Below are 8,023 nucleotides of genomic sequence, written 5' to 3'. Positions count from 1 at the left end.
ATACGTGACCAGCCAACTGCCACTTCAGCCTGCTAGATTTGCAAGTTATGTCGGTGACTCCGGTTCTTTTCCGGATAATCTCATTTCTGATCTTATCCTTCAAAGATACTCCGAGCATAGCTAGCTCCATAGCACGCTGAGCGACTTTGAATTTGTGGACTAGTCCCGCAGTTAGTGTCCACGTTTCGGTACCGTATGTCATGGCAGGTAAGACGCATTGGTTGAAGACTTTCGTCTTCAAACATTGTCGATACTTTCAACGACATAACTTAAAGTTTTCATTTCATAATTGTTATATAAATAATTACCCACGTCCATTTTTTCTCTATTAGATTTAAAAAACGATTTTCAAAAACACACCAGACACTTGAAACGCTAATCATTTGACGAAAATAAAACCAATGAAAACAGATAATTTGATCAAAAATGTTTTTTTTAATTTCTAATTTGAATAACGAAAGAGAAATCAATTAAGCCCGACAGAGTCGCTATTTGATTTCATTCAACTCACTTCACATTTAACAAAATCAATTGCCTTTATTTATTTCAATTTAAGCGCGTTTAATTTATTTTCTATTTTATCTGTTCTTTGAATTGCCCTCCGAGTAAAGATGTTCCATTGATAGAATGCACGGATCTTAACTGATTATGGTGAGTTTAAACTAATTAAATTAACTAAAAACTACAGTGTATAATAACTACATATATATTTTGAAGATTGTCTATGTAGATATCTCCGTCACTTGGGGAGGAACAGTGATGTTCAAATTCGCTCCACCCAGTTCCAACAAGCGCTGCCGTCGTGGCTCAGTTCTAACACGTACTGCTGTTATGCTGGTTTAATGCCTTATCTCTCCTATTTTTTCTATCGTTGATATGAATGATTATCACCACTGATTTAATAAATCCTAAATCGAATTTGTAATAAATATTAATGATTCTAACTTACAGTTATGCAATTAAATAAAATCTTACGTGACTTAGTCCAAACAATCTATTTGCTGCTGGCAACTAAAAACCATTGACAAAATAATTAAATTTGTTACCGCCTATCAACAATGTTGATAGGCGGTGATGACCGCTGGCCATCAGCTGGTCCAATTGCCAGTCTGCCTACCTATTTTTAATAAAAAAATAAAACTTCGTATTGTATAATAATAAGAAACGTCACAGTTATATCAACTAATCAATACCATTTTGAAAGTATAACTAGTTAATTTTAAATAAAGTGATTTGTCATAAAGAACATGTTTTTAAATAAAAACAGACAAGAGTAGATAATCTAATTCAATGTAGATAGAATTTTTAACTTTTCGCTAAAACTGTTTACTTATAAACAAGAAAATAAGAAGAGAGAAAATACAGTTATAAGCACCTTAAACGAAAACATAATCCGCTGGCAAGCACATTCAATATGCGGAGTCTCCAAACTACTTGCCTTTTAACTGAAAACCTAATAACAATTTTTACAAGACTGCGGTAGTTATTGCCTTTATCTTTACCATTTTTTTTTTCATTATACAAAATTGAAAAAGAAACTACTGTAAGCAAAATTTTTATATTATAATATTAATTATAATACAAATACAATAGGTTAATTCTTGATTGTTAATAAGTAATGTCCTCCAGACCGATTTCGGCGACCACTCTCAAGAGAGATTAGCTAACTACGCAGGAGATAGTATAGTGCACAAGTGTGTGCGCAAACACAGGTGCACTCTCTATTCCCTAACTCTCATAATCCGATTGGACGGCTATCCAACACGACCGGAAAGAGTTCAGGCGTAAGCCCAACGGCTTTACGTGCTTTCCGAGGCACGGGAGTGCACACACTTCCAACTTCTAGACTCCGCGCTGCTACCGAGAATTATCTGACAGAAAAACCCAATAACTTTTTATTGGCCCGACCTGGGAATTAAACCCAGGACCTCCGGGTCTACGGCCTTACATCACGCCACTAGACCAACGAGGCAGTCAAGTGAATAAGTAAAATTTAAACTAATTAAATTAATACCGATGAGTATGTAATTTATTTGAGCTATATCTGTTTCTTTTATTTAAATAGTATTATACCTTCCATTCTACAAACATCGAATTAAAAGAACTACATTCAAAGTAATATTACTTTTATTTTACACTTGTGAGATCCAAACAGAAAAAGCGAGAGCTGAATTAAACGACTACGATGTTTCGTAGTCTGTAACCGTTTAGTTCAGTAACAACTCTTCTCTCGTTTTAATATAACATGTAAATAATATGTAATACAGTATGATATGTAGAATTTCACAACATTACGACAAACATTTAGATTTATTCATTCACCTCAGCACACAGATTTTGTTAAGCATTTAATTAAGATTGTCAGCAAGTATAATAATTATAAACAACATTCAAAATCAAAACCTTAAACCCGTTAAGGTAAACTCCAAAATCAGCGTGGCTAAATTTCTTTGCACGTTCGGGACTCGGAAAGTCGTTTCGCAAAGTAATTGCTTATGAGTGGAAGCGGATAAACGAAACGAGTTCCACTCTAGCGGGGCTCGTAAAATGGACTCAGGGGCTTGCATTTAATTAATACGACCACCACTACGTGAGAGCCACATCGTCTGAAATGGAATCATTCCTTTTGACCGCAAAACTGACTTTTCATGCCGAAAAACTCGGTATGTTCGCATTGGTTTGGAATAAAATTGCAAAACAAATTCGCTGCTTTCGCTTTGACATGAGCTCGTAAGCTAATTTTCACGTTATCTTTTTTTCTTTTTTTTTATAGCTAAGGTGTGTATTTATAAACGTTTTTATAAAAGGTTTTAAAAAATATAGCTCAGTTTAACTACAATATGATATTCGTTTTTAAATAATATTAGAGACTTAGTTGAAATTTCTATTCATTCTAAAATTTACCTTCAAAAATTTTTTATCAAATGACATTTCAATTGAAAAATATATAAAAGACACATACAAATAAAAATAACACAAACGGCAAGTTTCAGCTTTAGCGACAGTTCAAGTTCTTTTATCATACTTATAAATGAAGCAAGTTGAATAAAAGAATACTGCCAATAAAGACTAGGAAGCCTTCCTGAAAATTTCCAGGACCTACTTCTAGAGTTACTAATAGCGTAGCCGGTGTACAATAGAAAAAGTTAAGGTCAATAGTCTTTAATTTAAGGTAGAACAAAGAGACGCCAGTAATGGGAGACAGGAGCGCGATTACACAATGACTTTTATGTGTCCCACTTACTATTTCATAGAGTTGTTTGACGCGTTATTTATAAAGAAAATTGTGTGATTGTATCGACAACGCAGTAGACTGTACTAATATGGTAAAATTGTGAGACCTCGCAAAAATAAACCAAGAGATAATTGTTAAGTATTTATGATACAAGAACGTGTGTTACAATCGAATCGTTTCTTGTGAGACAGGGTCAGGGACAAGTCCCTTCTGAAAAAAAAACATTAAATATTTGAAACTGATATCATGGCACAAACCTACCCTTACCCTAAAAGACATTCATTTAAATATTCACGTTGGCTGTTACTTTTTAAGTACTTATAGAATGGCCTTTTTAGGTTTCTGGTACGAAGTGGCATCATACTACCTCTCTCAAGGGCCTAAGTTGGGCGATAACTTGACCGTTAACAAAACGTTTTTAATCATAATATAATTGTAAGATACATAATAATAATTTGTGAAACATAAATAAGTAGATTTAAAACATTAATAAACATTTTTAAGTCGAGCATATAAATATTACAAAAAGATATATTTACAACTCTGTATAGATCCCCGTTTTTTCTTAAGGCCGTCTTCGGTATGCAAATTGCGAATTCATTAAATAATTGTACGTCCGACGCGAGCTTTCTTTTTTTCTTTGTCCTTGTTAAGAATCTCTTGTCCAAGGGACAAAGAGGCGTTTAAATATACTAATAAAAACTGTCTGGCTCGTGTTTACATTATTTCGTGTCTACGTAATCAAATTACCCATTTAAGATTCATTTAATTAGCTTTTATGACTCTCCTTTTGTCATACGATAATTCACTTTCTATCTTTTAAATTAAAGTGAATTATTTCAATAATTTTATAAAGAGCATATTACAATACTAAAATTAAAAAGAGAACTATTTAGTTTTTTTTTTCTTCACCTTACCGAAATTGCGCTTACAATTCCGTAACCGTAACAGCCTGTGAATGTCCCACTGCTGGGCTAAAGGCCTCCTCTCCTCTTTTTGAGGAGAAGGTTTGGAGCTTATTCCACCACGCTGCTCCAATGCGGGTTGGTGGAATACACATGTGGCAGAATTTCAGTGAAATTAGACACATGCAGGTTTCCTCACGATGTTTTCCTTCACCGTAAAGCACGAGATGAATTATAATCACAAATTAAGCACATTAAAATTCAGTGGTGCTTGCCCGGGTTTGAACCCACGACCATCGGTTAAGATTCACATGTTCTTACCACTGGTACCACTTAAAACTGAAAAACACTTGATCTTGTCATTAAAAAAATTATATATAAGCCATCCGCCATGGAGAGGTGTGGTGGGAAATTATTTAATTTCTTCTTAAGCGGAGGCGGGTTTTATATATTTTTTGGTTTACATTGTTTTAAAAAAAATATTATTATTTCTATATTCTTGCTTAAATTGATAAGAAATCGATTCTGGTTATCGAATTATTCCATAAAAATATATGCAACAATACTTTCCCGATTAAGCTTTTTCTTACAGCCGCCGAAAATGAGCTACACAGCTGTCCCAACAACGGGCCACGTGCTGGCGCGCTTCACCAACGTCATTTCGAAGTGATGTTATGTCATTTTGTGTATAAATAATAAAAATACTTTTTTTAGTAATATGGTTACCATTACATGCCAGTCGAAACTCTTAACATGTCCCCTATGTGCTAATGGAATGGTATTTAGAAGCCGCAATGGCTTAAAAATTTATGCTAACCGTTGTCACAGCCTTCCGTTGGGACGTTCAACCGCTATTATTCCTAATGTACCAACTAATACAAACAGTGAGTTAAATTTAATTCAATTTGAAAATATATTTATGAAATATAACCAAAATATACTATCTAAGTGTCTAATGGCAGGATCAAAAACGTATTTCTGATAACAATTACATTTGAGACGTTGATAATACCAAATACGGCTGTTTATAGGCCAACAGTACAGTACAGTAACAGCCTGTACTATATAGGCCAAATTAAAATATAATAGTTTAATAGATACGATATTAAAATTCCGAAATATTTTTAACGGTTTCTAATTTCAATATCACAACACAAATCTTTCCTCTAGCAATATCCTCTCATTTAACACTCGCATGAAAGGCATCCTTAATGAAATTTGTTCTTTCAATACGACCTATTCATTCAATTTCTTACAGCTTAAGATGAAAATATAAATACCGGCTCTGCTAATGGTATAGATAGTACCACATCACAACATCTAAAAGATCTTGTGAGTGCTTCAGCCGAGGACGTTGCCAAGAATAATATTATTATATTTATGAAATCATAATATTTATATTTTAAATAATTGGAAACATGACGAAAATATTATTATTATAAAAATTAAAATATGAACTTGGCAAAATACAATAAAATCATTTTTGCCGAAAGTCAACTCAGTTTCGTCATGACGCCTCATGAATTAATCTATATCGAATTGTCACTTGTTATGAAGTGATGTAATTACCCTTTATGATAATCAAATTATAGACCGCGGATGAGCAGCTTAACTTCAATCAATAATTGACTACTTCTTCGCGTCTCGTCATCTACATTCGTCAAAACATTACTAATAAAATCGTCTTAAGATGTTATCATAAGCCGTTGGAGTCTCGACTGGAAACTCTTCGTCCACACTCATATTCGCTGTTATTATATCTGATCTGATGAGTCATTAGTCTCTGCACTCTCTTCCTACGGTGATAAATACTTTTGAATAAATCATCGAATTCTATCCCTAAGATTTTCATAGCAGAGCAATCATTGAACTTCTATTAAAATAGCGTATTTTCTTCTGTAAATAATTGAAATAATTAAAGCATTTTTAATTACATAAAATATTATTTTTAGGGTAGTCTGTGATTACGTGTTAATTAATTCATAGTATTCTTCCATATACACATATCCGTCGCATTAATTAAATTATTCTAATTAAATGCTGAATACAGATAGATAATATTATGTTCCATATCAGGAAATATGTTTAATTTAATATGATCTTCACATCAAACCCAAACCAATGACACTAAACAAATTGCGTCAATGTTCTCCTGATCAGACATATTCATAACTGGCTTTCATGAATAGAGCTTAACTTAGCTACAAGCTTTCACACACGATATTATTACTATGGATTTGTGATTTGATTCCTAACGAACCACCACGAACACGGAACGAAGTGGGTCATCAAAAAAGTATATACCAAAAATATTACCTGAACAAGAACAATAAAATTTTGCTCTGTTAAAATATACTGAAATATTTATTAAACGAACCATACGGCTAATGCAAATATTTCAACGGCTGTAACACTTTATGGTATATAAATAACATAGCTATATTAAGTCAAAAATTTACAGTTATGTGTAGCAGCGTCATTCATTCCATGACGCATGTCTGCATTTATCGAAGTTCGCAGGTGGCTTGCATCGCTATATATCAGACCATACCACTGCACTAGCTTAGTTTTATTATTAATTTATCATAACGCTCACAATTGTTTATGCGACGCATGGAAATACCACCTACGTGGACAGCGTTATTGAATATGAGTAGTATTGTTAACCAACCACAATGTTATGATATTTAATTTATTAGCTTATTCTTTCTTACTTGGCTCAATTAATTTAGCGAATAATGTGCGTTTGTGATAGTTTTACAAATTAAACACGTGGATGGTTATATTTACAATTAATTCTTTAATTGGTGTTTTTTTATTACTTTTAAATTAATTAATTGTCGCAAAAATATAACTCTCTCAGACTGTTCAATTATAGTTTGTTTCAAACCAATTACAAAGTTTTTGCCTGTTATATCCGTATGGTAGAATATTTACTATTAATACTCCGCCAAAAATACTGTTGTAATGGATTATATTTCAAAAGTATTCCATCCGAGACATTAAATCAAAATAAACTACGAATTTTATGCATCGAACATTTAATTTTTCTACTATTGGTACTGACCACCGTTTTGTCTTCGCCTTTTTATACATAGAAAAAAACAAAAGTACTAGTGAACACTGTGCATGTTCTACTGAACTGGTACCACTGACTCATCAGTTATTCTACCTTATATTAATAATTTGTATTCATAATTATTGTACACATTGTACACATAGACACATGCAGGTTTTCTCACGATGTTTTCCTTTACCGAAAAGTACGAGCTGAATTATAAACAGAAATTAAGCACATGCAAATTCAGAGGCGCTTGCGCCCGGGCTTGAACCCACGTTCATCGGTTAAGATTCACACATTCTTACCACTGGGACATCTCGACTTATAACTAAGTTATCATCGTACATACATTCGTAAGTTTAAAATAAAGTTATATATATACATATATATGTAACTTTATACGCTACTTGTATATTTTTCGAGAAAATTACCTATCTATAAAAATATTAAACATGTAAAAGAAACGTTTTTATACATTTATCCAAGGAAAACAAATTCAATTTATGTTAATAAAAAATTCCATAACCTCAGGAATAAGCCACTTGCAGCAGAACAGCAGTGAAAAGGGTTCGTTTGTCTCCCGCAGTTATAGAATATATTTCTTATTATTGAATAGAGTCAATCATGAAGCAACGATAAACAAAGTTATTAGTTTCAAAGAATTAAACTTATGAAAAATACAATTTCTTGTGACGTTATTCCCCATAGTCGTTGAACGAAATACTATTGAATAAAGAGTTTATCAGAGATATGTTTCTTTAGTGAAGAGGGTAACCGAGGTTAGGGACCTTGGAGTGCTTCTAGATTCTAATTTATTATTTG

Source organism: Nymphalis io, chromosome 14, assembly GCF_905147045.1.
Source record: "Nymphalis io chromosome 14, ilAglIoxx1.1, whole genome shotgun sequence".
NCBI lineage: Eukaryota > Metazoa > Arthropoda > Insecta > Lepidoptera > Nymphalidae > Nymphalis > Nymphalis io.
This window is presented reverse-complemented; position numbering follows the sequence as displayed.